The sequence below is a fragment of the Gopherus flavomarginatus genome, chromosome 5 (assembly GCF_025201925.1).
Source record: "Gopherus flavomarginatus isolate rGopFla2 chromosome 5, rGopFla2.mat.asm, whole genome shotgun sequence".
NCBI lineage: Eukaryota > Metazoa > Chordata > Testudines > Testudinidae > Gopherus > Gopherus flavomarginatus.
Genome location: NC_066621.1, coordinates 128,601,805 through 128,626,785, shown reverse-complemented (window position 1 = coordinate 128,626,785; position 24,981 = coordinate 128,601,805). Strand labels below are relative to the sequence as shown.

The 24,981-nt window shown below is 43.3% G+C and overlaps 1 protein-coding gene across 1 annotated transcript in view; it reads left to right on the top strand.

The window, feature by feature from the left end:
* Nucleotides 1-24,981, top strand: part of RPS6KA5 (ribosomal protein S6 kinase A5) — a 669,794-nt gene that overhangs the window by 551,558 nt on the left and 93,255 nt on the right. The window lies entirely within an intron of this gene.

The following is a 24,981-nucleotide window of genomic DNA, read 5'->3' as shown; positions in this document are numbered from 1 at the left end:
TCTTGAGGTGAGGGAAGGAAAATATGAGAAAGCAGTGACAACCAAACTCCAGCAACATGTGACATCTGCTGACACTTGGGACCCTTTGCAATCAGGCTTTTGCTTTTGACATGGCACAGAAACAGCCCTCATGGTGCTAGCAAATGACCACCTCACGGCAGTGGTTAAAGGCCACGTCTCTGTACTTGTACTACTCAACCTCGCTGCAATTTTTTCACATAGTTAAAACAAGGTATTGCTGACCTGCTTACCTGATATAGCTAAAACAAACAGTGCAGCACCACAATGGCTTCAATCATTCCTCTCCAGCAAGAGTGGGCATGAGCAGCTGCTACTCTTCCCCAAAAGCCTTCACTTGTGGAGTCCCACAGGGATCTAGCTGGGCCTCCCTCCTCTTCATTATCTACAAGAGACTTACCGAGGAGGATGTGAGAAGGTGCTGCTGTGACTTCAGTGTATCAGTAGCCTAAGTACTTCAACAATGCTGATTCCTCCTTATTGAGCTTCCCTTCGAAGGCCATGACTCATCAAAACACTTAGCATGAAAGTGTGCTGATAAATCAGTGCCTGGCTTCAAAACCTTCTCTTGCTACATGGAGATACTTTTACAAGTTTTTGTAGATTCTGCTGAACTAGAAGTTCATATATTCAGATGAGACTTTGCACAGGGATATCTCTCTGCCCTGGAGACATTACCGCTACTCTCAGGTGACAGCAGAGAAACTCAGATATTCTGAGGCCTTCAAATAAGATTCCAATAAGTCCAAAACTTTGTCAGCTTGGAGTGCTTCAAAGAGATTTGCCTTGAAGCAGATGCCTGACTCAAAGTGCAGCTTTGCCTCCTAAAGAGGCTTTCAAAGAAGAAGATCTCAGTGTTCAGGATATCTGTGCAGAGCCATCACATGAACCTACAGTCCACAGTTAATGCAAAACAGCCCTTTCAGGCTATCAAGCTTTAGGTAAATTGTATTGGCAATGTGGTTGTTTTAACATGAGGAGCAATCCAAATCAGCATTTAGTGATTTAATTATTGAGTGATATGATGGCTGAATGGCTTAGGATGTTGGGGCATCAAACTATGGGCTGGTTATTGTCAAATGTTCATATCTTTAAAACCATTAATTTGTTTTTCTTCAAGCTGAGATCCATGTAATAGAGCAGAATTTGGCCCTTTTATGCTGATGCAACAACACTCTAAAGAACACCCGGTCAGCCTGTCATATCCTCTTCTCCAGGGAAAAATTTTTCTCTCAGTCAAAGGCAAAAACATCAAAGCATAACACACAAAAATGATGCAGGCTGTGGGTGCCTAGGCAGATGCACAGTCCTGGGTTCAGAGAACAACCTTCGCCCAGGCTTGCTCTCTCTCCTGTTTCTGGATCAGCTGATTTCATGGCCCCTCCTTGGAGCCTGAATTGCTATTGCCACCTCATTTGCCAGGGATAGTCTAGGGCTTCTGCACCCTGTGACCAACTCCCTATCCTTCTACACACGCCCCTCATGTACACATATCTGTAACTTGGTTATGACTCCAATGCGCATCATTTACATTGTGAAGGTCCCCATTTATGTGAAGCTCCATCTTTCAGAATAAAATCTAAATCCCATATGCTATTTGGATAAACTGAGTTCTCATTATATAGGCCCATCATCACCCCAGAGACATAAATATGCACTGCACCAACAGCCATTTCCCAGAGGCTCTGCCAGCCGTGCTGCCATTGGTAACAATGGAGCTACAGCAGAGAGACTCTTTATCAAAACACAGTTCTCTCACATTTAAGGATTCCTGCTATCCAGTGTTCAGGGGCGTAAGGAGGCAGTCGCTGTTACTGTCAAACAGCAAAAGCCAATAAGGTATTCATTAAATACCAAAGATAATTCAGCACCAATCCTTAATGTGTGGTTTATGGGATCGCATGACTACCTCATGAGCATATGAGCCTGCAGTTAGCTTAAGTCTTTTTAGCATATTCTGCACAGAACAGAAATTGTCTCTGAGCCTTTGGGTTTTGCCCACTGTTGAAAGAGGAACAATCCAAGTATGCTCTGGAGCCTCCTCCACTCTGTACCTTGGCTCAGCATTTTTCACTTTGTTCATACTCTATGCTGCTCAGCATTTGCATTTGGGTCATGCCGAGGTAGCTCAGAACAGGGCCTAGGGAGCAAGAACCTGGATTAATTCCAGACACTGAAAATATAAAGAGAAAAATTCTTGGGGTACAGCAGTGCTTGGCTATCAGATTTGATATGAACTGGCCCCCAGGCTTGGTGGAGAACACTGTTATGCAGAAGGAAACTAGAGCACAGAAAAAGAGGTAAATGAAATACATGTAAACCACACAGTCTCCCTCTCTCACACGCACTCCCATTTCATTGCTATTAGAGGGGCACTCTGTTAGTCCCTTTGATAAGCTGTGCACTTACTGCCATCTCAGCTCTGAGTGGTTTTGTAGAATAAATCAAGCCCTTATGGCTACTACCTTTCAAAACCCACCTTTGATCAATGACAGGGAAGAGGACAAAAGTTTTTTATATCCATGAAGGGACATCTAAATAATTAGCCCTTCTGATTAGTGGAGTGTGAGTCAAGCATTTTGAAAGAGGCTCTGATACCTATATGACAAGCAATGCATTGAGGTTCATTAACAATATCTATTCAGAGTTTCAGGCAGTGGCTGCTAAGTGCCACTGCATTCTCCTGCAGTGGTGTTAAAGGAGGCTCTGAATATGCATGTCAGCCTCTGCAGACAGCTCAGACTCTGATCTAGTGAAATGCATAAGATCTGCCAAAGGAACAAGCCCAGCTGCTGAATAAATTAACACAGAGACACAGGGCATGAGCTTGGAGACTTCAACAAGTCAACAAGATGAATCCTTCTCAGTAACTTACCAAATCAAAAAAGCCAGGCTGTCAACCTACTAATGAGTAGGCTGGGTGCCTGGCCCAGTGCATCAGAATAGGGGATGGGGAGGAAAGCTCTCTTATTCTGCTGTTTCCGTGGTGTTGCGCCCACTGTGCCTATTGACTGGAAGACACGTCTACTGGTGATGGTGGCTTTCGATCCTTCAACAATTTTCAACCAGGTTTTTCAAGCACATTTAAGGAAACATGTAATTCCTCGCAGGTTTGCCCTCTGACTTCTTCTGCAGGATCTACTGCTCTGTCGGGGACTTTGGTCACAGCCCATGACTAAGTAGCTGGCTTCATTGGCTCAGTGGGAACACACACTCCCAGGAGTGCCAGGGAGGATAGGAAACGCACAGTGATTTTTAATCATTATTTGGCTGCAAGTTCCAAAGCCAGGGAAATACTTGTTTACCTGATTAAAAACAAGATGTATTACGTACGCATATTCAGTCAGTAATTAGGACATGAGTATAGCAGACAATACTCTCCTGGCTGAATGCAATGCAAATCCCTTGGCTATGTATATTCTGCATGTCAGTACCTTCAGGACACTGATATCATAACACCTGCCTTCCTCCAACATTCAGTGCCAGAGATGAGTACTTAGGCATCAGCATCAAATCTGGTCAGAGAAGAGAAGGAGCCTGTGTTCACTGTACTGTATGTAGCTGCACTTTATTTAGGGACAAATTCTGATCTCAGTCAGGAATATCTCCACTGATGTCAGTGAAGTTAAACTGGTGTGAGTGAAATCAGAACCAGGTTCTTAGTGTTTTAGCTGTGTTGGGGGCAGACCCAACAACAACACAGTTTTCCATAGGCTGTAAGTAAAGCAAGGGTCCATTTAGTAGTGCAGACTGGACTTTAACTGGAAGGGTAAACTGTGCTGAAGCCTTGGCACTTCCCTTTGCATGGCACGTGTTGCCAAGCTACAATATGGAACAGTGCCTGGAAATAAACTTGTGTGTTGTTACAGAGTGACCTGACCTGGCTGTGGTTCTAGTGTAGATGGGCCCCCAGAGATGAATGCCCTGGGGTGAATGCCAGGTTGGCCTAGGATAGTCCTGCCAAACACCAGGGGAGTTAATACATTCCTTTGTCTTCTGGGATGGTGGGAACAGAATATTCTTTTCTCGGCAATCTACAGAGCATGAGCTCAATTCATTGGACTTCAGTGGATTGACACAAGGGATGAATTTAGCCATAGGGCCATGCTAGAGATATGCTTTGCAGAATCGGTGATCTCTGCCTAAATCTTCTGTTAAGATTAGAGAAGCAGATGATGCAACATTTACTTAAGGGCTTTTTGATACAATAGTCTAAAAATATCCTCACTTACTGGCTTGTTTGGAAACTTCTGCAACCCTGCTGCCTGTCACAAGTCCCAGGAAATGCAGGACATTTGCCTTTTGTTCTGCAATAACTGGTAATCCACTGCTTAATTTAAAGAAGTTAGAAAGTTGCATATACCTAAGGATAAGTTGCAGATGAGCTACAAATAAGAGAAGCCAGATTCTGAATTCAGTTTTTACTTGCTTGTGGATGTTTTTGCTGTATTGAGTGGCTGCACTTCCCGCTAGGTCTGGCACTAGACAGTGGTTTTCTGAGAGACTGGGAAAGAGAGAAACGCAAAGAACAATTCTGCATGGAGCTGCAGAGAGCTGATGGCATTCACTGGGAAGTCTGCCCTCAACTTGGCATTGTTTGTCTCTCTTCATTCCTTCCTCTTTCTCCCAGCACTTAATACTTTCCCAAAAGATATTCCTAAATTGTCTATCTTCCATTTCTGCCCCTGCTATTTCCTGGGGCTGTGGCTCAACTCATCTCTTTTGTAATTAATACTGCATAATATTCTAAAACTATCCTCAGACTCAATAACTTGTGGTTTGTCCTACTCATACGCAATATGAAGTTCAATTAAAAAATAACCTGTGTATCAAAAGGGTCACAGAACTATGACCAAGAAACATTAATGGAGGTTTATAAAGAACAAGTGCAGTAAGTGTCTACAACAATCATGGTCCAAGTAGAAACTTTCTCCCCATGCACATGCTCCTCTTAAGTAGATGTTGTTTCTCTTCCTTTGATTGGGCTCACTGACCCCAGACTGTGTAAAACTGGAGATTCTGGGGGCAGAGAAGGGGAGCTGCCTCTGTATAGAATTAGGAGCTGGTCAGGCAAAGAAGCTGGGCTGGCTCCACTAACAGAACAGAGGTTTGTTTGCAGAAAGCTGAAACCCAGCTGCACAGGGCTGAAGCCTGGGGCTGTGAGCCCCACCACTTCGGGCTCAAGCCAAAGCCTGAGCAACTTTGCTTTGTGGAGCCCTGAGCAATTGCTCTGCTTGTTACTCCCTTACACCGGCCCTGGCTTTTATATGCAGAAAAACAGTTGGGTCATGGAATATTTATTACTTAGTGGGGAAGGGCTCAGAAAGAAAAATGTTGGGAACTCCTGTAGTAGATGCAGTATATAATAAAGAACTAGTTAGTACGTTTCAGAGTAGCAGCCGTGTTAGTCTGTATCCGCAAAAAGAACAAGAGTACTTCTGGCAACTTAGAGACTAACAAATTTATTTGAGCATAAGCTTTCGTGGGCTACAGTCAACTTCATAGAATGGAACATATAGTAAGGAGATATATATACACATACAGAGAACATGAAAAGGTGGGAGTTGCCTTACCTACTCTAAGAGGCTAATTAATTATGATGAGCTATTATCAGCAGAAGAAAAAAAAACTTTTGTAGTGATAATCAATGTACGTTGGCCAAACCAGACAGTCTCTACGCAAAAGAATAAATGGACACAAATCTGACATCATGAATCATAACATTCAAAAACCAGTAGGAGAACACTTCAACTTTTCTGGTCACTCAGCAATAGAATTAAAGGTGGCAATTTTGCAACAGAAAAGCTTCAAAAACAGACTCCAATGAGAAACCACTGAATTTGAATGAATATGCAAACTAGATACCATCAATTTAGGCTTGAATAGACACTGGGATTGGCTGAGCCATTACACAATTTGAATCTATTTCCCCATGTTGAGTATCCTCACACCTTCCTGTCAAACTGTCTGTAATGGGCTATCATGATTATCACTACAAAAGTTTTTTTTCTCCTGTTGGTAATTGCTTATCTTAATTAATTAGCTTCTTAGAGTTGGTATGGCAACTCCCACCTTTTTATGTTCTCTGTATATGTATATCTAGATCTCCATTCTATGCATCCAATGAAGTGGGCTGTAGCCCACAACAGCTTATGTTCCAATAAATTTGTTAGTCTCTAAGGTGCCACAGGTACCCCTGTTCTTTTTAATTAGTATGTGTAGTCTACCACTACCTCCCAGTGGATTGGATCAGAACTGCTCAGTTGTGTATCATAAAATCCTACAATACTAACAATGGAAGATTCTCCTTTGGCAACAAAGCCTGTGCTTTTGGAGCAAGAGGATCTCGATTCTATTCCTGCCATCATGGAGAAGTTTCAGGTGTCATCCATGGGCAACATAATGGTGATTGGCAAAGCTCAAAGCGTGACAAGATCTTGATTTTATTAAAGCATTTTATACAGTGTCATGGTTATTTGGGTTATTTGGAAATGGGCTCAAATATTAGCTCTGTCACATGGGTCGTACATTATTTCACCGAACAGTTAAATAGAAGGGTAGCTATGAGTAAAAGCAATGTATCAAGATGGAAGAGTTGATCATAACAGGTTTGTTTAACATTTTAACCAATCTGGAAGAACAGATTAAGTTGCATGTTATAATTTATTGTTCCTATGGCACCGTAGGTGTGTGCATGACGCTGAACAGACAAATTTTATATGCAGCTCCCTCTCCTCAGAGCAAATCTAAGATTACATTTTCAGAGGATAATTTACAAAATGGAGTAGTGCACACCAGGAGCTGTAATCTCTGTGGGCTGAAGAGGAGAGCCACTGCAATCTGCTCCATTTCATGCCAATTATGGGTAACACTTGGATGGACAGACTTACGGATGCCTCTATTCTATGCCTTTCTGGAGAAATAATAAATCTGTTTATTTCTGCATTTATTGAACTCCGCTACCAGTCACTTTCAGATCGTAGATCGTAGCTGAGAAGGGCTAATGTCTGGCTGGCACAAGACGCCAATAGCAGTGAGATCAAAATGCAAAGAAACATTCTGAGCTCCAAAAAGAACTGGATGTTTGCAAAGTCCAAGCCCACTTTTTCTCTAGTCAATCTGAGCCCAAAGGGAGACTAAACCTTTCCCCAACATTCTTGTTTAATTCAAAAGTAATTTGGTCAAAAACAATATTCTGGAGGAATGCACTGTGCACCGAGTCCTGATTTTATTTTTACTTGAATGGTATATGCGAAAGTAGAAGAAATCATACAATCCATATTCATGCAGCTCTGGACGGAAGAAAGAAAAATTGCTCCCAGTGCCAGACACCCCACAGGAGGAATTGTTCTTGTTACTGATTCCTCTTCATCTCATGGCCCAGCCCGGTTGCCAGAAGTCTGCAGAGCTCAGAGACATTCAACTTCACCAAATTTTGAGGCCCAGAGTGGGACTTCTTGAACTTTAACCCAGCCTCCCCCCATTCTCTTCCATGTCCCTAGGAAGGGCTCCTATGGAGCAGCCATTACCCCAGATGACTGGCACTCACCTGCAAGCCATTCTCCAGGATGGGCTCTTCATGGTCAGATGCGGGGAAGGTGCAAGCTTCTGGCCTTCTCCTCTCACCTGTGTTCTAGCAATGGTCTCTGGGAGCACAGGCTTTTCTTAGCTGGAAGAGAAGAAACAACTCATTATAAGGGGCAGTTTTACACCAATGACCCACTTCCCTTACACATACTGATAATTTCTGTAACAACTCTATTCATATTACTGAACACTATGTACAGTGAACAACAGAGCAATTCATTCCATCCAGAAACAATGGAGAATTTAAATAGAAACACTGCCCAAATTTTCTATTGGTAAGTCTCTCGGGATCTGTCTTCTGAGTCCTACCAGGTAAATTTCCCAAATATAGGGCCTCTCCAAGGTACTCAGGCCACTTGCTTTGGCACCTAAATTTGCTTGCTTACACCCAAATTCACAAACTCCACCCATCCAGTCCTCCTCCTTGCCTTCTCCTTCATAGGTGACCTGGATTAGGCTGGCTTCTCATTTCAGGTGACCAGAGCCTGGACTCATCTTTCTCAAGGTAGCTTTAGTCTGGTCTGTATTCTTATGGTAACAACTGCCCTAGCAGCATGGTCAGCAAGTGAAATCAGCATCAGCCTGCTTTATGGTAGAATTTCTGCTTATTGTCTTACATTTGAGGGACTCTGTCTTCTCCAAGCTCTTAACAAGTTATGGGAGGTAGTTCATGTAACAACAAATCCTTCCCAAACACACTGCACTGCATGACAAGCAAAAAACTACCTGGTTCCAAACATTTTAATCTATTATTAGAAATAATATGTCTTCAATAAACAGCAACCACTGCAATGCTTTGCAAGCTAGAAACATCCTCTTCTTCCCCACAGAGGGCAGTGACTTTTCCTTCCCTGTAGAGGCTCTATATCCTTTATGTAATCCCCTTACATACACCCCGAGCAAGGGTGGCTGGAGCACAGGCTCTCATCTGCCAAATCAAACTGGTAATTTTGAAGTTGGGTTGAGCACTCCCCAATGCAGCTGGTCTAGACAGCACTGAATTTTGTCTGAACCATCCACAGTGCCCTTAATTCATCACCATGGGCCCACACTATTGTCTTGAGAGGAGATTAGGGCTCAATGCCATTTGGAAATACCAGGACTAGTCCCCACAAAACAAAATGCATTACTGCTTAGCTGGGCTTGCAGAAGTGCTGCACTGTGAACAAAAGCACACACTCTTTTCAAGATGATTTGAGGCCTTCAGGATGGGCATTTGGGGCACTATAGTTAGAACATAAGAACATAAGAATGGCCATACCGGGTCAGACCAAAGGTCCATCTAGCCCAGTATCTGTCTACCGACAATGGCCAATGCCAGGTGCCCCAGAGGGAGTGAAGCTAACAGGCAATGATCAAGTGATCTCTCTCCTGCCATCCATCTCCATCCTCTGATGAACAGAGGCTAGGGACACCATTCTTTACCCTTCCTGGCTAATAGCCATTTATGGGCTTAGCCACCATGAATTTATCCAGTTCCCTTTTAAACATTGTTATAGTCCCAGCCTTCACAACCTCCTCAGGTAAGGAGTTCCACAAGTTGACTGTGCACTGTCTGAAGAAGAACTTCCTTTTATTTGTTTTAAACCTGCTACCTATTAATTTCATTTGGTGACCCCTAGTTCTTGTATTATGGGAATAAGTAAATAACTTTTCCTTATCCACTTTCTCTACATCACTCATGATTTTATATACCTCTATCATATCCCCCCTCGGTCTCCTCTTTTCCAAGCTGAAGAGGCCTAGCCTTTTTAATCTCTCCTCATATGGGACCCTCTCCAACCTCCTAATCATTTTAATTGCCCTTTTCTGAACCTTTTCTAGTGCTAGAATATCTTTTTTGAGGTGAGGAGACCACATCTGTACACAGTATTCGAGATGTGGGCGTACCATGTATTTATATAAGGGCAATAATATATTCTCAGTCTTATTCTCTATCCCCCTTTTCATGATTCCTAACATCCTGTTTGCTTTTTTGACCGCCTCTGCGCACTGCGTGCACATCTTCAGAGAACCATCCACGATGACGCCAAGATCTTTTTCCTGACTCGTTGTAGCTAAATTAGCCCCCATCATATTATATGTATAGTTGCGGTTATTTTTTCCAATGTGCATTACTTTACATTTATCCACATTAAATTTCATTTGCCATTTTGTTGCCCAGTCACTTAGGTTTGTGAGATCTTTTTGAAGTTCTTCACAATCTGCTTTGGTCTTAACTATTTTTAGTAGTTTAGTATCATCTGCAAACTTTGCCACCTCACTGTTTACCCCTTTCTCCAGATCATTTATGAATAAATTGAATAGGATTGGTCCTAGGACTGACCTTTGGGGAACACCACTAGTTACCCCTCTCCATTCTGAGAATTTACCATTAATTCCTACCCTTTGTTCCCTCTCTTTTAACCAGTTCTCAATCCATGAAAGGACCTTCCCATTTATCCCATGACAGCTTAATTTATGTAAGAGCCTTTGGTGAGGGACCTTGTCAAAGGCTTTCTGGAAATCCAAGTACACTATGTCCACTGGATCCCCCTTGTCCATGTTTGTTGACCCGTTCAAAGAACTCTAACGGATTAGTAAGACACGATTTCCCTTTACAGAAACCATGTTGATTATTGCTCTACAGTTTATGTTTTTCTATGTGTCTGACAATTTTATTCTTAACTATTGTTTCGACTAATTTGCCAGGTACTGACGTTAGACTTACCATTCTGCAATTGCTGGGATCACCTCTAGAGCCCTTTTTAAATATTGGCGTTACATTAGATAACTTCCAGTCATTGGGTACCGAAGCCAATTTAGAAGGATTGGTTACAAACCTTAGTTAATAGTTCCACAACTTCACATCTGAGTTCTTTCAGAACTCTTGGGTGAATGCCATCTGGTCCCGGTGACTTGTTAATGTTGAGTTTATCAATTAATTCCAAAACCTCCTCTAGTGACACTTCAATCTGTGACAGTTCCTCAGATTTGTCACCTACAAAAGCAGGCTCAGGTTTGGGAATCTCTCTAACATCCTCAGCCGTAAAGACTGAAGCAAAGAATACATTTAGCTTCTCCGCAATGACTTTATCGTCTTTAAGGGCTCCTTTTGTATCTCGATCATCCAGGGGCCCCACTGGTTGTTTAGCAGGCTTCCTGCTTCTGGTGTACTTAAAAAACATTTTGTTATTACCTTTGGAGTTTTTAGCTAGCCGTACTTCAAACTCCTCTTTGGCTTTTCTTATTACACTCTTGCACTTAAGTTGGCAGTGTTTGTGCTCCTTTCTATTTGCCTCACTAGGATTTAACTTCCACTCTTTAAAGGAAGTCTTTTTATCTCTCACTGATTCTTTTACATGATTGTTAAGCCACAGTGGCTCTTTTTTAGTTCTTTTACTGTGTTTCTGAATTTAGGGTATACATTGAAGTTGGGCCTCTATTATGGTGTCTTTAAAAAGCGCCCATGCAACTTGCAGGGATTTCACTTTAGTCACTGTACCTTTTAACTTTTGTTTAACTAGCCCCCTCATTTTTGTACAGTTCCCTCTTTTGAAATTAAATGCCACAGTGTTGGGCTGTTGAGGTGTTCTTCCCCTCACAGGGATGTTGAATGCTATTGTATTATGGTCACTATTTCCAAGCGATCCTGCTATAGTTACCTCTTGGACCAGCTCCCGTGCTCCACTCAGGATCAAATCTAGAGTTGCCTCTCCCCTTGTGGGTTCCTGTACCAGCTGCTCCATGAAGCAGTTATTTAAAGTATCGAGAAATGTTATCTCTTCATTTCGTCCTGAAGTGAAATGTTCCCAGTCAATATGGGGATAATTGAAATCCCCCACTATTATTGGGTTCTTAATTTTGATAGCCTCTCTAATTTCCCTTAGCATTTCATCATCACTATTACTGTCCTGGTCAGGTGGTCGATAATAGATCCCTAATGTTATATTTTTATTAGAGCATGAAATTTCTATCCATAGCGATTCTATGGAACATGTGGATTCGCTTAAGATTTTTACTTCATTTGAATCCTCATTTTCTTTCACATATAGTGCCACTCCTCCCCCTGCACGACCTGTTCTGTCCTTCCGATATATTTTGTACCCTGGACTGACTGTGTCCCATTGATTGCTCTCAGTCCACCAGGTTTCTGTGATGCCTATTATATCAATATCCTCCCTTATCACAAGGCAGTCTAGTTCACCCATCTTATTATTTAGACTTCTAGCCTTTGTGTACAAGCACTATAAAAACTTGTCCCTGTTTATTTGTCTGCCCTTTTCTGATGTGCCAGATTCTTTTTTATGTGACTGTTTATCATCTGATCCGGCCCTTACATTTATCCTCTTCTGTCCTCTGTTCCTGACTATAACCTGGAGATTCCCTATCATCAGACTCTCCTCTAAGAGAAGTCTGTGTCCAATCCACGTGCTCCTCTGCAGCAGTCGGCTTTCCCCCATCTCCTAGTTTAAAAATTGCTCTACAACCTTTTTAATGTTTAGTGCCAGCAGTCTGGTTCCACTTTGGTTTAGGTGGAGCCCATCTCTCCTGTATAGGCTCCCCCCATCCCAAAAGTTTCCCCAGTTCCTAATGAACATAAACCCCTCCTCTCTACTCCATCTTCTCATCCATGCATTGAGACTCTGAAGCTCTGCCTGCCTACCTGGCCCTGCGTGTGGAACTGGGAGCATTTCTGAGAATGCCACCATAGAGGTCCTGGATTTCAGTCTCTTCCCTAGCAGCCTAAATTTGGCTTCCAGGACATCTCTCCTACCCTTCCCTATGTCATTGGTACCTACATGTACCATGACCACCGGCTCCTCCCCAGCTCTACACATAAGTCTGTCTAGATGCCTCAAGAGATCTGCAACCTTTGCACCAGGCAGGCAAGTCACCATACGATTCTCCCGGTCATCACAAACAGCTATCTACGTTTCTAATGATTGAATCTCCCATTACTAACACCTGCCTTTTCCTAGCAACTGGAGTTCCCTCTCCCGGAGAGGTAACCTCAGTGCGAGAGGCAATCCCAGCACCATCTGGAAGGAGGGTCCCAACTATGGGAAGGTTTCCCTCTGCTCCCATTGACTGCTTTGCTTCCCTGGGCCTTTCTTCCTCCTCAACAGCACAGAGGCTGTCTGAGCGGAGGTGGGACAATTCTACAGTGTCCCGGAAAGCCTCATCAACATACCTCTCTGCCTCCCTTAGAGGAATATTTGTATACGTACCTCTATCTGTGACTTTTTTGACAATTCTTTCTCCTAGTGTAGGACTAATTTATTATTGTTTGTTTCTTTATATGCAGAAAATGGGCCTATCCTAGATTCTAGAAATGTATACAACACAAAATGATATTCTCTCCTCCTAACTGTCTTCCATATGCATTTGGAATGTATACAAAATCAAGTTAGCTGTTTCCACTGATTGCTAACATCTAGAGGCAGCAAACCCTGCCCATTTTCCTCTGTGGACTCCACTGGAGACAGAGCATCTGGATATATAAATTACTGAGGAATAACCCACTTTGGAACAAGTACTGCAAGAATCCTCCTGAACCTCCAGCCCAGAACTTGAGCTGACCAAACCCAGGATGATACAGAACAAGTTTGTTTAACTTATTTCACTATTTTTAATTTTGCTCCCAAACCCAAATTCTGAACCTTTTTCTTCATCCTCCCACTAATAAGCAGGCTGTGTTTATAGTCTTTCGCAGGCAATAACAGCCATTCCACCTTGCTAATGCACAAAAAAGTAGTAAGGTACAGGTTTGAGAAGGACTTTGCTTTTCTAGTGTTAATTCTTTCCTAGTTAAAATAAGAATGAACGTGGTCCCTGGCAAACAGCATAGCTGAACAAATCCACTTTGCTAGGATTACATAAGAGAGAGATTTGCTGCACCTAGCTCGCTGATTGAAGCCATGAACTTCACTGGGCACTGGTGCTTCAGTGCAGGGCAAGCTCCAGAATGAAGCACAGGACAAGCTTCTCAAATGTATAATCTATAGAATGATACCTTAAAAAAAAATCAAATCTTTTCAGGGTCATAAATCCCTATCAAGGGACTGTGGCCCAGACTATGAGCTGTGTTTCAGGAGGCATAATCCAGTGGAAAGGGGAGGAAAAGTGGCCTTGTGCTACCTTTGAACCTCTCCAATTCTGGGCTGCTCCAGAGGCTGGTGTGGTCCTTGGCATTCAGGCTGCTCTAGTTTATGGAAGATTCCCACAGTTGCCAATGGGCTGCTCAAAGCCCTGATCCAGCTATCTCAGAGCCCCCTGGGCCTGCCTAGTACCAGGGCTGCAAGAATGAGCAGCACAGGACCATTATACCTACACCAGCAGGGCAACCCCTTTGTGGCAGGGGAATTTCTAAGCAGGGGAAATCTGGCTGTATCATAGCCCTTCTTCGTCACAGGAGTGGTATGATGGAGCTGAGGATTAGGGCCCCCTTTCATTTCTTTAGAGAAGGATTTCTACTGGTTTGAGCATAGGACTGAGATAGAATTACTGGCTTGTATTCCCTGCTCTGCCATCAGCTTCCTATGTAGCCTTTGTCAAGTCACCATTTCTCTGTGCCTCAATTTACTCACCTGCAAAATGAGGATAACCCCTATGAGAAGTCAGTCAGCTATGGAAAGTGCCCACCACAGTGCTATTTGGATGCACTTCACAGGGTTTACATACAGTAGCAAATAAACAAATCCCCAAACCACGGGAGCAAGGACCCAATTCTCTTTGCACCTGACATCAATTCCAAGACATCACTGGGGTTCAATGGGTAGAAAACTGGTGTAAATGAGAGAGAAATAAGCCATCATCTATACATCTCCCCACCCACCACACACACACAGTGAATTTATAATTAGTTTTTATAAAGAGCTTTGAGATCCCTGGAAGAAGTATGATTTATCCAGATATTAGATGCAGAAACCATGAGCACGCAGCTTCAAGGACTGTCTGATACTACAGTACAGTGCCAAAAGTACAGAGGTAACAAAGAGCTGTTTCTGACCTGGGGATTTTCTCATACACACACTATTACTGCATTAAGTCAGCCAGACCGATTACCCCACCAACTTGTACAAAGGCTATCATATACTGCCACCACCATTAAGCATTCTCTTCTTTTATTAATAGGGCAGCTGAACTCTTCCTGCCTCTATTGTGGACTCTCATCTCCAACAGCTGCCTTTCCTGCTCTGGAGCTGCACAATACCACACCCTCTGAGTCAGCAGTAGAGATTGCTACCAAAGTTTCCCACAGCATGTGCTCCTGGCTAGAATCCAGAGAGGCGTGTGTGTGCTGGCTAAAGGGCACAGTCATTTCCTCCTGTCTCATTTGTGACCCACCATTGCCCTCGTGCCTTGCTTTAGTCCTGGAAATGCTTCCTTCCTCAGCACACTGAAAGCGAGGGAACTCAGCATGGCTCAGTGCTGGCTTGTGCAATGCTCACACGGTGTCTCACAATGGAAACATCTACTCAATGGATGAATGAACCATTCCAATTAATGCCATTTCACAAGACTGAGAGGGGACATGATAGCAGTTTTCAGGTATCTAAAATGGTGTCATCAGGAGGAGGGAGAAAACTTGTTCATCTTAGCCTCTAAGGATAGAACAAGAAGCAATGGGCTTAAACTGCAGCAAGGGAGCTTTAGGTTGGACGTTAGGAAAAACTTCCTAACTGTCAGGGTGGTTTAACACTGGCATAAATTGCCTATGGAGGTTGTGGAATCTCCATCTCTGGAGATATTTAAGAGTAGGTTAGATAAATGTCTATCAGGGATAGTCTAGACAGTATTTGGTCCTGCCATGAGGGCAGGGGACTGGACTCAACCTCTCGAGGTCCCTTCCAGTCCTAGAATCTATGAATCTATGAAAAGACATCTTCTCATGGAGCTGGGCCAGGAATTAACCTCTGCTGTGACACCGACTCCTTCTGTGACCTCAGGCAAGTAACATAACCTCTCTGCCTCAGTCTCCTTAACTTCCAAAATGGGATAAATAATATTTTACCCACCATTATGCATCATCGTTATTTATTTGTATTACAGTAGTGCATAGAGGTCTCATTCAAGATCAAGAGCCCATTGTGCTAGTGTAACTGTGTCTCAGGGGGTCACAACTGAGAATGCCAAATTCAGGACAAACTGCTGAGAACTAGGGCAGATACACCCCAAGACTGGTGGCCAATTCCCCATAGGATATATCAAACCAGCAACAAAAGTAAACTTTTATTTCACCACACTGGCTAACAAGAACACAAGGGCAGTTTCCTCAGGCATTCTAGTCCTAATATCATCACCAAAAACACTAGTTTAGACATGAGTGGTTCTTTACAACCAGTCTCATCAAATAAATGGTTTTTCTGATCCGAAAGGACCAGCCACACACCCAGGTCAATATATAACTTAGATCTTACCCAAAAATCATGCTGATGCCAATCCTTGAGTATCTAAATCTAAAGGTTTACTCATAGAAGGAAAGAAGGTTGAGAGTTAAAATTGGTTAAAAAAATCAAATACATACAGTAATTGCAAAGTTCTTGATTCAAGCTTGTAGCAGTGATGGAATAAACTGCTGGCTTAAGTCAAGTCTTCGGCTGCTTCCAAATCATTGGAAGGTCCTCAGTCCATTGGTTAGAATGCTCCCATTAGTATAGTCCAGAGACTGGAGCAGGATGGAGGCAAAATGGAGGGGTTTCCAGGGCCATTTATGTCCTCTGCATGCGGAAAGAAGCCTGTTGTTTCAAACAAAAACCTCAGCACAGCTAGTGGAGAACCACAGGTGACCAGATAGTGTTTGGAGTCACACGGGCAAGTCACATGTTAATGCCCAGTTTCACTCAGTCATTGTAGCTCAGTCCTGTTTCCTAGTAGGCAAGGTTGTATACTCCTCACTTTGGATTTGCACTCACACCAGCTGGTTTTCCAACACACACACAATGCATTGTAGGGGGAGGGATCCACCCTTAGAGTAGCTGGGTCCATAAACTAGAGTACTGCCTTGGATGAAGCAGTTCAATTTTGACACAACAGTCCCAAGCTAAACTCCGTGACACCTGCCAGTGTCACATAAGAGAATAAGTCAGAGTTGCCACCACAAACTTCACAGAGGGTCTTGCTCAGCTGATCAGGCTCACCAGAGAGGCCATTTTGAAAGCACAGCTCATGTACTACAAGATTTTCAAGAGAACTTCAAGGATGATTGGAAGCTGTTTAGTCCCCAAGAGCACTCAGTAACAAAGCCCTGGCAGGGTACAAAGGCCAGTATTGGGACTGCAGCCATTAACACATGAAGTGGAGGAAGGACATCACAAGATAATAGGCTGGATTTAGTGAAGGTTTTTACTCTCAGTGATGGGTAGGAATGCTGGTAGAGGCCCTGGAAGATGAGTGAAAAGTGGAAACATTCAAGGCACATTTATGGCACAGAAATGGGCCACTTCTCATCGTCCTGATTCCCAGGACAGACTTTCTTACATCAGGATAGGTGAGGTTAGGCTAATACTAAATGCTCCTGAATTTCCTTGTCTCAGAATTAGTATTTCTTGAGGCAGCATTTCTTGTCTGACTGATCATGTCTTATACTGGGTTACTTCAGAGGAGGGCAATTCACATTCCCTTCAAATAATGCACCTGACTAATTCTCAGGACTACATCATGAGATGGCGAGAAGCTGGATTTTTTCGGGAACCCAGCCCTGATCAGTTTACATTCTGAAGCTTGAGGATTTTTCACACATCTTTCAAATTTATCCTAGCAAATGCCATTCCTATAAGTGCCTGATCCTGTTTTGAAATCTACTGAACTATTTTGAAATTTACAAAGCTATTGTCTCAACAACAGCCTGCACCAGTGAATTCCACATTTATATTGGCACGTCATAGGAAATGCTCACTCCCTCACAACTGTGCTGGGAAAGAGAAGGGGAAGGAAAGTCTGAACAAATACAAGGTTGACTCAGCATCTCTCAATGGTTCAACTCACTTCTGTATAAAAAGAATCAGAGCTCCCAGGAGAGAGCAAATTAGCAAGCAGTGAGTGTGACATTGTTTGTCTTTCTCCTGACAGATGAGCAAGATTTTCCTTTTTTAAAGTGATAGCTGGCTGTACTTTCTTTTTAATGAGTTCTTGGACTAAAGCCCAATACTGATCAAAGCCACCAGTGGGTGGGGGGAAGGCTACCTTTAAAAAAAATAGAGAAATTGCACTTTTTATTATTGAGGCTAATACCAATAATACTGATTCTTGCATTGCTCCTATCAGCAGACAGCAACCTGCCTGCCAAACTTACCATGGACTGGACACAAACCAAAGAACTGCCCAGAACTTCCCTTTTGTTTGTGCACTCTGAAGAGGAGGAGGAGGGTGGATAATGCAAATGAGCAGAGGGAATGTTTCTGAACAAAGGCATCTTCCTCCTTGGAAAATAAAGTAGTCACTGTGGAAGAAATTACAAGAGGATTTATGAAGGATATTCCATTTCTTGTGCGAAGTAGTGGTCACTAATGACATAATACTAAGATGGAAGAAAGATACAGATTATGATAGCACTAGAGTGCGCACAGGCTTTGCATGAAAGGAAAATGGAATCAAAGTAGAAAGTTGGGAGACAAAGCAGCCCAGAGCCAGAAGAGATCTGAGTGCCAGTGCACAGAACAAAAGCACACAAAACTCCAGGAGCAGATCTAATTGAAAACAGAACTGAGAGCCAGGAGAGATGGGTTCTATTCCCATCTCTAACCTCATTTGCTGGCGACCTTGGGTAATTTAACATCTCTAAGCCTTCCTTTCTCCATCTTTAAAATGGGGATAATGAGAATCACACACCGTTAGTAAAACACTTTGAGATCTACAGATAAAGAGTGCTCTAAGAGTTGTTACTAATGTGACAGACAGGCTAGTACAGACCATAGGCTTTAAAAAGAAAAAAAACCTCCAAAGTTTGTGACCTTCAGGGCTGGATTTTGTAAGCTAGCCAATTTTTCTTCTTAAAATTGGAAGCACTGCTGTAAGTATGGAAAGCTACTAGCTGCACCCATGCACCTACTGGAAAAAGAAGAGTGAAGTGGGAGTAATTAGGAAGGCAGATGTGAGAGTCTTAGCTGGGAAAGCACAGTAAAGACAAACATACAAAATGGCAGTGGCAGCAACAGAGATAGTTGTAAACAGGAGGGAAAGAAAATTCCCTTAAGATCTGCCACTGCTTCTTCTGAGGATGCTGGCCCCTCTGGTACTTGTTGGACCACAGGAGGCGGTATGTGGTGTTCACTGTTAGCATAAAAGTTACAGAAGCCAGTGAACCTGGAACTCTCTGAATAGAAAGATAGCTGAACTGCTAGGGTGAACTGCTGATAGCCCTAGAACTGAGTCTGTGCACAAATGATCTGGGACATGATTCACTGGAGTCAGTGTGATCTGGTAGAATGATTACAGGGTTGGGAGGAATATCTACTACTGATTTTCTGTCAGTCTCCCCACCTGGAAAATGGGGATAACAACGGACACACATGCTCTGTGAGACATTTAGCTAACATTCATGCAGGGCTGTGGAAATATCGGGTGCTACAGAATGCTTAGTATTCTTGTATTGCTTTGCCTTCATGCAAAACTATGTATCTCAATTCTTCAAAGGCTCCTCTGAAACTAGATATATATCAAGTCTAACCTTGTATCCTGAAATGCTACTACGCAGGTACTTCCTCATCCTGCAACTGCAGGAGACGGACAATACTGATCTGATGCAGGGTTTTGTTGCTAGCAAACCCCCAACAGAAAGCAACTGCTCTTCATCCAGTATGCTTTGTATGTGTGATGGGATTCCCAGTATACAATCTGGAACTGTTGGACCACTGTGCCTCCTTAACTCTATAGCCAGGGCTGTCTCTTATAATGCTTTGCTAGTGGCACTTATCACTTAGCCACTGGCATGCAGAGACACACCCAGCTAAGTTGCATGAATGATAGGAAGTGTGCAAGAGACCACCCTGGCTTAACCAGATCTTCAATGGTCTGAAACTCAAAGAAGAGTCCTACAAAAAGTGGAAACTAAGTCAAATTACAAATGATGAATATAAACAAACAATGCAAGTCTGTAGGGACAAAATTAGAAAGGCCAAGGCACAAAATGAGATTAAACTAGCTAGAGACATAAAGGGTAGCGTGCTGATTAGGCCTCAACTGGAGTAGTGTGTCCAGTTGTGGGCACCACATTTCAGGAAAGATGTGGACAAATTGGAGAAAGTCCAGAGAAGAGCAACAAAAACAATTAAAGGTCTAGAAAACATGACATATGAGGGAAGACTGAAAAAACTGGGTTTATTTAGTCTGGAGAAGGGAAGACAGAGGGAACATAACAGTTTTCAGGTACATAAGAGAAGGAGAGAGAAAAATTGTTGTCTTTAACCTCTGAAGAGTGGACAAGAAGCAATGGGTTTAAATTGCAGCAAGGGTGGTTTAGGTTGGACATTAGGAAAAACTTCCTGTCAGGCTGGTTAAGCACTGCAATAAATTGCCCAGGGAGGTTGTGGAATCTTTAAGAGCAGGTTAGACAAACAGCTGTCAGAGATGTTCTAGATGATACTTAGTCCTGCTATTAGTGTGGGGACTGGACTAGATGACCTCTCTTCCAGTCCTATGATTCTACAATATACATATTTTGACAGAACAATGAGTTTCAGCTGATCATGACCTTTCATATGATACCTTACAAGGCATGCTTTGTATGAAACATCACAACCACACAGAAGTGATGAATATGGGAGTTACAGGGTACTGTTTTGAGGTACAGAACATCACAGTATGTTAAATTCTAAGTGCATGTATGAGTGAGCCAATGCAGCCCTCAGCTCCTGGCAAGTTGCTGATATGCAGCCCTTGGTGTCATAAAATATAAATACAGCCATGCTCGTGGTATATTGCAGATCGCAGTTCATGACAGCAGGAATCTGGGGACTGGCAGCATGGATCCTAAAGAAATTGAAAAGATTCCCTGACTTATTTGTTGAATGTGGTGTATGTAGCTATGTAACATACATGGTTTTCCTTTCTGTGAACTGCCATTTGCATTTCTAAGAGCCTGTTGCCAGCTAAAGACAGCTGTCATTTTACGTTCTGTTCCAACGTAAACTTTTGCAGAGAGGGCACATACACACTGTGCTCTCTTATGGAGACTTTAATTTTGTTTTTTGTTTCATTTTCTTCTCTTAATCTAAAATAAAAGCCATTTGAAGTAAAAGTGTATGGCTGCTCCTTGTTTGTAGAAGTGCGCACATATTCAGTGATTCAAAGGGTTTTTTAAAAATGTTTTCTCTCAGGTGCAGAGAGGTGCCTGACATTCAGAATGTACAAGAAACATAATGAGATTCCCAAATAAGACAAAGCACAGTGAAATATTTACAGGAGTGGCCCATCATGTGCTAATGGGCATTCCCCAGAGTTTCCAATTCGCTGAGTTGCTTGGCAATACTGTTTCTGAAAGGGGAAGAGCAAGGGAATGAAGAAAGCCACTAGTAAAGGATATTGAAAGCTCACTATGGAGGAGGGTAATGCCAGAACACTGGCAAGTGGCTAATAAATCTTCATATTTCAGAAAGGACATAAGGAGGCCTCATGGAAGTAGAGCAGTGACCTATATACAAAGGAGGCACAGAACAGGAAGGCCACCCACAAGGTTTTGATGGGTGTGAACAGCAAATAAAGGAATTACTTAGGGTGACACAAGGAATAGATCTATGCAAGGCTACTATCAGGTAACACTCCCCAACTGAAAGAGCTCTTAGCTTTGTCTTCGTTACTTAAAAAGGTGCTTTTACTATTGTACATTTGTTAATCCTAACCCAGAAACAAGGCACCTGCAGTTATTTCTGCAAGGTAGTCAGATGAGGTCAGTACTATATCCTCATCTGGAGTTGACAACACCTAGTTTATCTTGCAGTGAAATGAAAGTGCCTTGTCTCCACTAGAATTTTACAGCTGGATAGCTAATCCATATTAGTTACTGAGCAGTAAAAACACACCCTTTTTGTCAGTAAAGATGAGCCCGTGATATAACCTCCCAAAGAAGTAGTAAAAGCCCCATTACTTTGAAAGTTTTAAACTAGAACAAATCTCTAGAAAAAAATACATAGATGAAATGGGATGGGCCAGTTGACCTAAGAGGTATTATATTATCACCCTCTAACTCTACATGGGTGAGAGGTCCCATGGTCATGTGAGCTCTTATGGTATCCTATTTCCTCCTCGATGGTAGCAGAGCAGAAAGTTTGGAGCACAGTCTTTTTGGCTGGTTAGAAGTTCCTAGTGTACGGTATTCTTATTCCAGTTACAGAATTTAGAAAATCTCAGCACTGAAGATAAGAAAGATTAATCTAACTGCAATCAAAACTAGGAATAAACAAACCATTAAAGTTGAACAACATGGCTACAACCAATGGCCTTAACTGGTTGCATTGTGAAGAAACAACAAGAGGGGCTTTGTTTATTAAACTACTGCATTGTGTGTTTCACTCTTGACTATATGTTCTTGCTTTCGTGAGTTTCCATCCAAACCTGAAGGACTATAACCATTTGTGGAGCTGTTTAATGCAGAGAGCTGTAATCTTAATACAGGACATGTTCACCTCAGACTATCTAATTTTAGTCTCCATTATCCTAATAGATAAACCAATATGAGAAATAGTTTACTAAAAGGAACTTGGAAACAAAGGGCAGAGTGCAAGAGACAGCATTGATAACACACATGGATCTTCTCATCTCTCCATTGCCACGTCAAATGTAGTTCAGGTTAGTAAGAAGCTGGAAGCCATTACTGGCCACTGTGAAATGAGCTTTTAGTTTCAGTCCAGTTCCTTATGGACAGGGGTCCACCTCCCACAAACCCAACTGCTTCAGTTGATACCCTTGCTGGCAGTCTCAAGAAAGAGGCTAAGAACTGACTCAGCATGGAAATTAAATTGTCCCCACTATCCCTATGGTTGGTCCCTTCCAGTTAGAGCCTGTATCTCTTGCTTGTGTTCTTCTGGCTCTGTGGACACAGGGAGGACTTCAGGCTGTCTGCACTGCCCCTTTCAGCAGCCTTACTATAAAAGGCAGGAAAGGAGGAGAAGGAGAAGGAGGAGAATTGATGCCCCTGTATATTTTACAGTAACTGCAAAATCCCAGCAACCCATTCTTCAACAAAGCTGTAGGCTAAATGCTTCTGAAATCTTTCTTTGAAAATGAAGCCAGCTTCTTGCAAGGTATTAATATTAAACTCCCATTTTTCCTCTCTCAGTTTCTGTTCCTAGCAAGACCAATATAATCCACAGCAGTTTGCAAGATTTCCTTTCATTCAGGCTCACAAACTCCCTGCAATCTAGACAGGGCTTCTCAGTTCTGTATTTCACACTGAGGCCTGGTCTACACTACGCGTTTAAACCGATTTTAGCAGCGTTAAACCGATTTAATGGCGCACCCGTCCACACTTTAAGGCCCTTTATATTGATATAAAGGGCTCTTTAAATCGGTTTCTGTACTCCTCCCCAACGAGAGGAGTAGCGCTAAAATCGGTATTATCATATTAGATTAGGGTTAGTGTGGCCGCAAAGCAACGGTATTGGCCTCCGGGCAGTATCCCACAGTTCACCATTGTGACCACTCTGGACAGCAATCTGAACTCGGATGCAGTGGCCAGGTAAACAGGAAAAGCCCCGCTAACTTTTGAATTACATTTCCTGTTTGCCCAGCGTGGAGCTCTGATCAGCACAGGTGGCGATGCAGTCCCAAATCCAAAAAGAGCTGCAGCATGGACCGTACAGGAGATACTGGATCTGATCACTGTATGGGGAGACAAATCTGTTCTATCAGAGCTCCGTTACAGAAGACGAAATGCCAAAGCGTTTGAAAAAAATCTCCAGGCTACACAGTGCTGCGTGACAAGCTTAACAGAGAGCCAAAGAATCAAATGGATGCTCATGGAGGGAGGGGTGGAGGGGGTACTGAGGACTCCAGCTATCCCACAGTCCACAGCAGTCTCCGAAAAGTATTTGCATTCTTGGCTGAGCTCCCAGTGCCTGTAGGTTCAAACACATTGTCCGGCATGGTTCAGGGTATAGCTCATCAATTTACTCCCTCCCCCCACCAAGTGAAAGATAAGGGAAAGAAATTGTTTCTTGACAATTTTCAATGTCACCATATGTCTACTGAACGCTGGTGGTAGACGTGATGCTGCAGCAGTGAAGAGCAGTATCCACTCTTCTCCCCTCCCCGGTGGCAGACGGTACAATATGACTGCTATCCGTCGTCATCATCAGCCCGTGAGTGCTCCTGGCTGGCCTCAGGTGAGGCTGGCCGGGGGCGCCTGGGTAAAAATAGGAATGATTCCTGGTCATTCCCAGTAGATGGTACAGAACGGCTGGTAACCGTCCTCATCATAGCAACTGGGGGCTGAGCTCCATCAGCCCCCTCCCTTTCCTGTGTAAAGAAAAGATTCTGTCCTGCCTGGACTATCATAGCAGCAGCATGCTGGGCTCCTCTACCCCACATCGCTTAATGTTCTGCCTGGACTGTCATAGCAGCGGGAAGCTGCCTCCCCCTCATTTTATCTCATTAACAAGTCACTGTTTCTTATTCCTGCATTCTTTATAACTTCATGACACAAATGGGGGGAACACTGCCACGGTAGCCCAGGAAGGTTGGGGAGCAGGGAAGCAAAGGGTGGGGTTGTTGAAGGGGCACCCCCCCCCCCGGTGAATGGCACGCAGCTCGTCATTTCTGCGGGATCTGACATGGAGCAGCTGTGCTTTCTGATACACTGGTTGTCTAGTACACTTGCCCCATATTCTAGGCAGGACTGACTCTATTTTTAAATACCATAAAGGAGGGATTGACTCGGGGAGTCATTCCCATTTTTGCCTTTGCGCCCCCGGCCGACCTCAGCCAGGGCACCCATGATAGCAGCAGACAGTACAGAAGGACAGATAACCATCATCTTATTGCCAATTTACAATGGCAGCAGATCGTAGAGAACAACTGATAACCGTCTCTGCTATCATGCAACAGCAAACAAATGCTGCTGTGTAGCGCTGCAATAACGCCTCTGTCAGCGGCATCCAGTACACATATGATGACAGTAAAAAAAAAAGTTGAACGGGCTCCATGGTTGCCGTGCTATGGCGTCTGCCAGGGCAATCCAGGGAAAAAGGGTGCGAAATGATTGTCTGCCTTTGTTTTCCCGGAGGAAGGAATGAGTGACGACATTTACCCAGAACCACCTGCAACAATGATTTTTGCCCCGTCAGGCACTAGGATCTCAACCCAGAATTCCAAGGGGCGGGGGAGACTGCGGGAACTATGGGATAGCTACGGAATAGCTATCCACAATGCAACGCTCCGGAAATCGACGCTAGCCTCGGA